Genomic DNA, 10,445 nt, shown 5'->3' on the forward strand with positions numbered 1-10,445 from the left:
TAGTGGTGATGCTTAAGGAACAGTCAGAGATAAACATAATCAAAAAACACCCAGGAGCTGACTGACTGCAGGAGGCAGAATTCGCTTGTGAACAGGACCAGGCAGCAACTTAGATTCATCACTTTATATACAAATGATGACTTATTTGTTATTTTTCTTATAGTCTATCCATGGATAATTAAATATTTGCAGGTGAAAGAAATAGTGACACTCACTGAAATGAATCCACCATCCTTTATGTATGATGCCACTGTTATCGGAAGAGATGACCTTGATTTTTGATGCCCTCACCAATACAAGCTTTTAATTTAGAACCACTCGTTTTAACCCAAACGGCATGGCATGTTAGAAGGGCTCAGGTCCCCCATGAAGATATGCTATTGTGGAGTCTGATGGAATCTCAGTACATTTCAGGACTAAGAATGCAAGGCACTGGGCATTTCAGTTGTCTGAAATGAGAAATTGAAATCAGGAATGAGGATCAAGGTCACAAAATTAGATCATAAGTCTGTCTAGTACAGTGGCTGTCACTCCTTTGCCAACCTCTATAATAAAGGCTGAGAAAACCAACACATGGTGCCTTGCCAGTCCACTCTACAGTGAGAGGTGAGCATGGAACACTGTTTTGACTAAGGAAACAATAAAAGAAAATGCTTAGAACTGGTTTTTGCTTTCCTAATTAAAAAATGTCAAAAGTGGCTGAATATGGCCCCCTCTTTTCTCCCTGCCTTGAATGTGGAGGCAATGTTTTTGAAGAGGAAACAGACATCTATTATTCATGAAGGGAAGAACACAATGACAAAAGGCAATTTTCAAAAGGCAAAATAAGAACTCAAAGGAGAGTTTGAGCATTGGTCCCTAATAGAGTCACCAGCAGGTAAACCAAAATGATCAACCACCTGCTTTAGGACTTCTTGTTAGGAGAGAAAAATGCATCCCAATTTGTTTGAGCCACCGTAGTTAACATATACTGTTATACTCAGGCAGCTGAAATCCTAGCTAATCCAGATAATTATGACAAAAACAAGAACCAGAGGCCAGCATCAGGAGGAATAAGGAAAGTCTGGTAACCGTAAATGATGCATTGCTCTTGCTGTTTTCTCCGAATCCTATAGACTCGTACTTAAAATTTAACCACCTGGAGCATCTTTGCTCCCTTTTAGGGGCCTAACATAGAAGAAGAGAATTATGTAAGCAGGTTGCAGTGGCTGCATCTTGCACGCTTTCTTTGGACTATAGCTAGTGTCTGAGCAGAGGAAAACATCCTCTCGCCTCTGTCCTCTCTTTGCCTGCTTCATAAGAGCCTCGGAAATCCTGTAAGAGTGGGTAAGTGAAGTGGGTAATCACACTGCTTTGTTTTACTTACAGCCAAGAGGATCATTTATAACTCTTATCAGGCCTTAAGAGCAGCTCTTTTGCTGAAAAGCTGGAGGCCTAGCAGGGAGGAAAATTATACAGAAATACATATAAACTGTTTCCTGGGGACCACTGCACAAAGTGGGATAAATGGAAAACACGTGACCTATGTAAAATTACCCTCTGCTAGCCCCGTCCCGGCAAGAAGCAGCTCAGAGGAGAGACTGGCTCCCCACTAGGGACATAAATGGGCTTTCCAGGTGATGCTGTGTCAGACTTTAAAGATTCTTGTCTGTTACAATAAAGCAAAATAAAAGCAGTTCATAATTTTTCATGCTCCAGTAAAAGAAATGCAAACATCCAATTTTTTTTTTTTTTTTTTAAGACAGAGTCTTGCGTTGTTGCCTAGGCTGGAGTGCAGTGGTGTGATCTCAGCTCACCACAACCTCCACCTCCCAGGTTCAATCAATTCTCCTGCCTCAGCCACCTGAGTAGCTGGGACTCCAGGTGTGAGCCACTATGCCCAGATAATTTTTGTATTTTTAGTAGAGATGGGATTTTGGCATGTTGGCCAGGCTGGTCTTGAACTCCTGACCTCAGGTGATTAGCCTACCTCGGCCTCCCAAAGTGCTGGGATTACAGGCTTCAGACACTACACTCAGCCCAAAAGTCCTATTTTTTTGAAGTCACAAATCTATGGCTTTAAAAGGCCCTCTCTACCCATGCCCCTACCACCACCCAAATCCATGTACCCTTGTGGCTGAAATGTAATCTTCTGGTAACTTTCTTTTGTATTAGCCATTACCTTCCTCAAGACATCCTCTTTTAGGATCCAAAGACTCCTGGAAAAGTGAAAAGAGGGAAAGAGGAAGGAAAGGAGTTAATAACATTTATGCAGGGCCTATAGTGAACCAGGTAGTGTAGTAAGCACTTTATTAAACTGTGCGCTGGCTGTGGTGCAGTGGGACAAATATGTGTGTGTCTGTGTGTGGTTGGGGATACACTGCGTAGGGAACGTGGGAGGGGAAGGATAGAAGAGGGTCTGGCTGAGGTCATGTGACAGGAGAGGTAACAGTGTGAAGAGAGTCAGTAGGAAATGTGGAATGGGGGATACGGCAGGTATTGAGTGACAGAGGATGTTACTTACAGGACTCTATTGGGATGAGTAGACAAAGTCCTAGATCTCTAAGAAAAGAGACATTGAGCATTAAAGAGGCTGAAAAAGAGAACAAAAATCGAGAAAGTGTCAAAAACATGGACAAATGTTGGCATTTCCCTTTGACCTTGGGGGCAAGTCTTTATGAATTCCATGACTGGAGTCCAGAGGGCTCTCTCTGAATACCTCCAACACTTTCAAGGGAAACAACAAGCAAGCAAACAAACAAAATGCATGAACATACCTGGGAGCACATCACTTCTACTTGGCAGCAACTATCTTCACTCCCAAAGGGCCATGCTGTTGGGCATATTTAGCTAAGGAAGCAAATCACTGTGGAATAGTTTCTGTTCCCGGAGAAATAGCGATTATGAGCAGGATCAGTGTTAACTGTCAAAAAGCTTGAAAAATGTCTTTACTTAAATCCTACCCTGTGCTGACTTCACACTATTCCCCTCCACCACCAAAAGAAGTTGAAAGAAGTATTTTCAGTAACACCCCACCAAGGAAACTAAAATTACAGTAGGCAAATAGCTGCAGAAGAAAAACAAAAACACAAAGGATTTGAATGGAAAGCCCAAATGTCTTCCATTCTTCCAAAGAAAACCATCAGAAATGAAAATATCAGGACTTGTAGGGTTATAGGTCATAGCTGAGGTTAGCTAATCTTGGTAATAAAGAGGCGATCACAAATCTTTTATTACCTCTGTGGAGCTTCAAGCCTTTTGTTTGTACCATAGAGGTCGTCTTTGGAAATGGATCAACATGGGAAAAGGTAAGTCTTATGATATGGTTAGACTGCGTCCCCACCCAAATCACATCTTGAACTGTAACTTCTATAATTTCCATGTGTCATGGGAGAGCCCGATGGGAAGTAACTGAATCATGGGGGTGTGTCTTTCCTGTGCTGTTCTCATGATAGTAAATAAGTCTCATGAGATCTGATGATTTTATAGTGGGGAGTTCCCTTACACATGCCTTCTTGCTGGCCCTCATGTAAGACGTGACTTTGTCCTTGTTCACCTTCAGCCATGACTGTGAGGCCTCCCCAGCCATGGGGAACGGAGTCAATTAAGTTTCTTTCTTTTATAAATTACCCAGTCTCGGGTATGTCTTTATTAGCAGTGTGACAACAGACTAATACACCTTACTAAGTGTTTTTCTAGTACTTATAAAACACCTTTTGTTTGCTTTTTCCTGCAACTCAGCTATGGAAGATACAAATCTTATCAGGGTAATGTTTAATTCTTTTCCTCTTAAGATAAACATGAAACTGTGTTTAGGAATCATGAGCAAAATAATAATTATGAAGCATGATATATTTGGATGACTTTGTTTTGGGCAGAGGATAGTATCTTGTAAGTGTTAGGACTCTGAAAGACAGAAGTAAAAATGGAGACTTGAATATCTTCTACCATGGCTCTTTGCTCTTAGCTATTCACCCCCCAATCTTCTGGAGGCTGTACCCTATGTTATATGTTACAGAGAGAAAATAATCATGTAGAACAAATGTAATGACTTGAAATATAAAAGTGATTTATGGTGAGGAAATTCTTTCATAGGAAACCATTCTCTCAGAAGTTTTCCTGAAAGTCTCTGGGAATTTATGAAACGATTTTGCTGATGAAGCTTATTTTTAGCTGTACCCCATGGCAGTCTCCTTGCAAAAGAAATGGGGATTCTGTTTATGCTACAGAAATTGAAGTTCTGCACAGCAGTCAATAGAAAATAATGGATATCAATTTCACAGCTGGAACTGCTGACTTGATCAGATTGTGTAACTCTCTTCTCTAGGGGGTCTTTTTAATAAATCCATGGAGAGTGGTGTCATGTATTTAACGAGAAAGCTTCAGTCTTTTATTCTATACACAGAAACGAGTAACTAAAGGGAGCTTGACCACCTTACAGTAACTCACATTCCTGAATACATAAAAATTAATGAAAAACAGACAAGGGATGTTAGATCTTTATTGTATCTGGAAGGAGTTGTCTCTTTCTAGGACTTGAAGGGCACTCTCATTCCCATTTTTATCTTTTTTTTTTGAGATGGAGTTTCACTCTTGTTGCCCAGGCTGGAGTGCAATGGCACAATCTCGGTTCACCACAACCTCCACCTCCCAGGTTCAAGCGATTCTCCTGCCTCAGCCTCCCAAGTAGCTGGGGTTACAGGCATGCACCACCACACGCAGCTAATTTTATATTTTTGATAGAGATGGGGTTTCTCCATGTTGGTCAAGCTGGTCTAGAACTCCCTACCTCAGGTGATCCACCCACCTTGGCCTCCCAAAGTGCTGGGATTACGGGCATGAGCCACTACACTCGGCCTTTATCTGACTTTTTAAAAGCTTATATTGTTCATCTCTCTTCTCAGAGAGAAGTTAGCCAGATGTGTTGCTTTGACCAAGGTGCATTCCCCTTTCACTTTCTCTTTGATTTGTCTTCTCCCTGGCGTAGTTTGCATTGGGCAGGATCTGACTTAGGAAATCTCCTCTAATTTTCTACCTTTACATTGGGGAATAATAAAAGCACCTACGTTCCAGATAAAATTGTCATAAGGATTAAATGAGATAATAAATGGAAAGAATTTAGAGCAATGCCCAATGCATAGAATGTTCTTAAAGATGTTGGCAACAAATCAGCAATCCAAGCCCTACTTGTTCTGCCCCATCTGATCAATTTAGAGGACAATGTTAGTAAAAGCAATCACTAAAGCAGATGTCTTCAATTCTTACAGGAAAAGGTTACTGTGAAATCCAGAGAAGAGAATACACTGCTATCCTTTCCTTTTTTAAAACTTAACTTTCCAGATTTCTCCTGGAGTGCTTCTCTGACTGAGTATACATGAGAATTCTCTGGAAGATAGAGTTGGGGGTGGTGGGTGCTGTTAAAAAGGAGATTCTCAAGGTTTTCCCATTCTCAGGAGATTCTTGTTCAAACTTGAGATGAAGCTTATGAAATTGCATTATCAACAACCTTCTCCACTCTGGAATTTCATGCAGGTGGTGCACAGACCTCACTTAGGGAAGCACAGTCTTGGCATCTCGCTTAAGGCCTGCCATTTGGCTCACTGAGCTCATTGAAATGCTGCTGAATTTCATTTTATCAGCACATAGATAGAATGAGAACTCTCTGCAGTTGAAAAAGTTCTTTAAAGAGATCTCAAAAACATCTACCTTAGATGTGGACAGTTTTCAGTTCTACCTGATTTTCCTGGAAGAATCCCAAATGGAATACTTAAGTCATCATTTCCAGATCCACAGGTGTTCTTCCAAAATGCCCAGGTGGTGTCAGCAACTCATCAGAACCTACTGATCAGAGTTTTGCACCTGCTGGATTGGGTCCTGGGATGACTTCATCCTATAGAAAGCATTTGGATGCTCTAAGTCGATTCTTTTTGGCACCCACAACAGGTGTAGAAATGATTACAGGGTGTCTAACCATGTTTCTTATGTGGGAAATGACTCACAAATTATTCCTTCCACATGCTCCTCTTTTATGCCTGCCTCTCTAAAAGAAGGTTTTAGCCTCTTTATAGGGCAACAGATTAAAAACAAACATGCCTGGGTCTGTTGAGTTTTCAGCCTCTGAAGTGCTAGGGGAGAGTAGTCTTCAGGATGTATTACTGGTTCCCTCAGTCATAGAGACCACCTACTACTTCTCCAGCTTCTGGGGGGCATGTCTACATTTTTTTCTTAGCGGAGGTAAAACTGCCTTCTCTTCTCATTCAACAAAAAGTAGAATCAGTTGAAAACCTTTCTTGGAGATATGCTGCCAGCTCATAAAATATAAAACATGGCAAGTAACCCTCCTCTCCATATGCACCGTCAACTCCCATAAGCAATAAAGGCACTTAGACTTTTGCACTGCAGGAGAACAGCACCATATGTATTTAAACTGTAAGGAGAAAGGGAAGAGAAATCACTGCTGTGATCTTTGCAATGTTTCATTTTCTGTTCATTTTTTATTTATTCATGTCATCATATAGGTTTCTAAATACAGAAGCATCGCATCTCCTGTGTGACATCTTCCCCGTGGTAAATCTAATTAAACTGCCATTAAAGTCTGTGTTCACTCGATTATGCCAAGGTGACCGCAGCGGCTACTAAATGTTAACAGTATCTTTCTTTGCTCACTGCCAGGCATTTAGAGAGAAACCAGTAGCAGTAGTTTTTATAGAAATAGATTTTGACAACGATTTTTTCTTTCTTTGTTACAATAAATATTTGCTGATTTTGAAATCAGTAGAGACAATGAATTCTAACAGGGAAAAATGATATATTTAGGAAACTTTCTTATATTTAATAGAGTTTGGGCCGGGCGCGGTGGCTCAAGCCTGTAATCCCAGCACTTTGGGAGGCCGAGACGGGCGGATCACGAGGTCAGGAGATCGAGACCATCCTGGCTAACACGGTGAAACCCCGTCTCTACTAAAAAATACAAAAAAAAAACTAGCCGGGCGAGATGGCGGGCGCCTGTAGTCCCAGCTACTCGGGAGGCTGAGGCAGGAGAATGGCGGGAACCCGGGAGGCGGAGGTTGCAGTGAGCTGAGATCTGGCCACTGCACACGCCAGCCTGGGCGACAGAGCGAGACTCCGTCTCAAAAAAAAAAAAAAAAAAAAAAAAAAATAGAGTTTGATGGATAGTTGAAGCCAATGTTTTTTCTGGCTTTAGATTAAGTGCTCCAGCCTGTATTTCCAAGATATCCTTGTCTGGGCACCTTTTTTTCCAGGCCTGTTTGCCTGCCTCTGATAGCACTGCTCCTGGCTTTTGAAAATAGCAAGTATGCTTTCACCATCACGTTTTTGTTCATGCTCATTTCCATTCTTTTTTTTAATCTTAATCCCACTCATCTTCAGGACTAAGCTTGAAATGAAGCTTGTCTTGGCCTCAGCAGCCCAAAGGAATTTTTCCTTCCTCTTAACTCATTTGACAACCCATAGGATCCTTGTCACAGTTCATCTTGCATTGTCATTCATCATCTGTTCATCAAAAGCATCGTCCGGGACACTGACCTGAGGAAGAAACAAAGGATTTGATCACTCCTGTGCATGTACTTTTTCCATTGCAATGGCGTGCTGTTTTCTTCACAGGTTACTGGAACACAGAGTTTTTACTAAAGTCTTGACTCTCCCAGAAACCAAGAAGGCTAGGGTTTTTCAGCAGCAGGCCTTCTTCCTCTGGTTATTCTCAGTTATTATTATTATTATTTTCAGACAAGGTCTCACTCTGTCACCCAGGCCCAGACTGTGGCGCAATCTCTGCTCACTGCAGCCTCTGTCTCCAGGGTTCAAGTGATTCTCATGCCTCAGCACCCCCAGTAGCTGGGACTACAGGCTCGCGCCACCATGCCCAGCTAATTTTTGTATTTTTTAGTAGAGATGGGGTTTCACCATGTTGGCCAGGATAGTCTCAAACTCCTGACCTTAGGTGATCTACCTGCCTCAGCCTCCCAAAATACTGGGGATTAGGTTATATATTTTTTTAACCTTCATTGTCATTTCTCTATTATTGTCATGTTGGGGCTCTACTTGCACTGTGCTCCTCTGAACCAGCAGGCTGTTATTCTCCATGACACTTTGCTCCACTCCCAACACAGACACACACACACACACACACACACACACACACACACACAATGCTGCAGGCTCTCCTGACACAACGTCTGCTCTGTCACAGTTCATGCCCACCCTGGCAGTCCCCTCCCTCAAGATGCAGGGCACACAGGACCTGTGGCTCACCAGGGGGGCTGCTGCTAGACTTGCTCCCAGCTCCATTCTTCTCTGAGCATTATTGCACATCCTTGCCCCTGCTCTTCAGATACTGCTGAGGCTCAGTTCTATTCCTCTTCTTAAATACCTTGGGTACTAGCTGAGCTAGACAGAGAAGCATGGGTTTCTTCCTCTTCCCTTTTTGTCCTTGCCTTCTCTTTTTTGAGCAGTTTTAAAAAAAATCTATCCCTACCCCATGGCTAGATTTCCTTCCACCTGGATGTGAAGATTCATGCATATGTCTGTGGCCCCAGAGATGGCAGGAAGAAAGGTTATGTGGAAAAACATTTATCTCACCAATTAGCCTACTCACTTAGCTCTGTGGAAGTCTCTGGGTCTACTGGACTCTAAATAAATATGAGTTCAAGTCAATTATTTCAAAGCTCTCTTGCCCTTATAGCAATTAGAGCTGCTATTTATCCAGCTTCTATTAGGCTGCCGGCTTCTTACCTTGAATTATCTCATTAAATGCTTACAGTGTTACCATGCAGCAGGTATCCCTATTTTCCATGTTACAGGTAATGAAACTAGACTCAGAGAAAGGAAGTCACTTTCCCTAGCCACTCAGTTACTAAGCATCAGAGGAGGGATTCTCATCCAGGTCTTCTGATTCCATAGTACACAGGATGTGCTTGTTTCTCAGTGAAGAACAAAATCTCTAGGAAAGTTTAAATTTGTAATTCTCAGTTTACAAGGCCAGTAGACATTACCCAGTTATTTGCACACTTTGACCAAAATGTTAACAATAACAGAAAGGAGAGGTGTTTTATTGTTGATTAGCATATATATTTATTTATTTGAAAATTACTTGCATATTTTGGAAAACGTAAGCCATCCTGAGATGTTTCCTTCTTTGAGTCCCAGATTTGAGTTTTTATCCATAGATCTGGCTTTTGACCCAGATACATGGAGTACACCATCCCCTCCAACAGTTTAAATTGAAATGTATCTCTCCTAAGTAGGTAATTTGTCAGCTGAAGGTTAATGACAAGGAAATGCTAATGATCAAATGGCAATTAAATGTATCATATTTTTAAACCAAACTCCCTTAAGAAGCATTACTGTATAATTACACTCTAGGAAACCTGTGTCATCTACTAAATTAAAGCAAGGGAAACCTTCCTTCTTAGCAGCAGCATGTTTGTCTTCTCTCTTTCTTGATTTGATTTCACAAGTTTCATAAATCATTTAGCAGCTGCAATTGTTGTCAAAATGTTTTGGTTTCAAATGTAAATATTTATAACTATTGTTTTATTTCCCCAAACAAAGAGGAAGAACTGTGTTGAAAACAGCAACTAGAACCGCCCAGGCTTTTAGCTTAGCTGGAGCTGAACTGCCATTGCAGGACTGGGTCCTCTTGAAAGCTCTATCCCAAGGCTTCCTTTGAGAATACATGGTGGTCTTTGCCAGAATGCCAGGTCAAAAACTGGTGTGCCCATTAGAGGTCAAGGATCTCTGACTCTAACTGAATTGGATGGACTTAGTCCAGCTCTGACAGTACCCTTAATAAATGATCTTCAAATGAAAGACACGAGCATTCTTTCAAGGCATTTTACTTTCCAAGATTTCAAGGACATTGAGGATTATCATCATTCCAGTGTTACAATGGAACAGAATTCATACTGGAAAGACACTCAAGAAACAAACAGGCTCCTACTGGACCCTCATTTCTGTTGCCCTCCCAAAGTCTTTCTTCCAGCTGAGACACTTGACTGAGGATGTGCCCTTGTCAAAGGCAAGCTGTGACAGTACAAAGTAGTCACAGGCTCTAAGTGTCCCTCCTTCCACCTTCATACAAATCAATACATTAAGAAGAATTAATTCAATCAGATTTGTCTGAAAAATTTGTTTCAAAAAGAATCCAAGGTGACTTGTAATGAAAGTATACAAATTACAGTGATCATTTAAAAAATGACAACTATAGATGGGAAGGAGAGAAATTGATGTATGTAGGCTAATACGGCTACTATATATGAGCGTTAAATGTTATTCTAAGTTTCCAGAAGGCTCAGAAGAAGAATCACAATGTCATGCCAGTATTCATGTCATCACTTTTAATAGTGAAAGCAACATAAATACTTTTTTTTTAAATTTGAAGATGAGAAAAGCATAATTCCCTAGACTTTAAAAGCTATATTTTTCCTTTTTTTTCCTATTCAATTTGT

Source organism: Trachypithecus francoisi, unplaced genomic scaffold (assembly GCF_009764315.1).
Source record: "Trachypithecus francoisi isolate TF-2019V2 unplaced genomic scaffold, Tfra_2.0 Contig01440, whole genome shotgun sequence".
Taxonomy (NCBI): Eukaryota; Metazoa; Chordata; class Mammalia; order Primates; family Cercopithecidae; genus Trachypithecus; species Trachypithecus francoisi.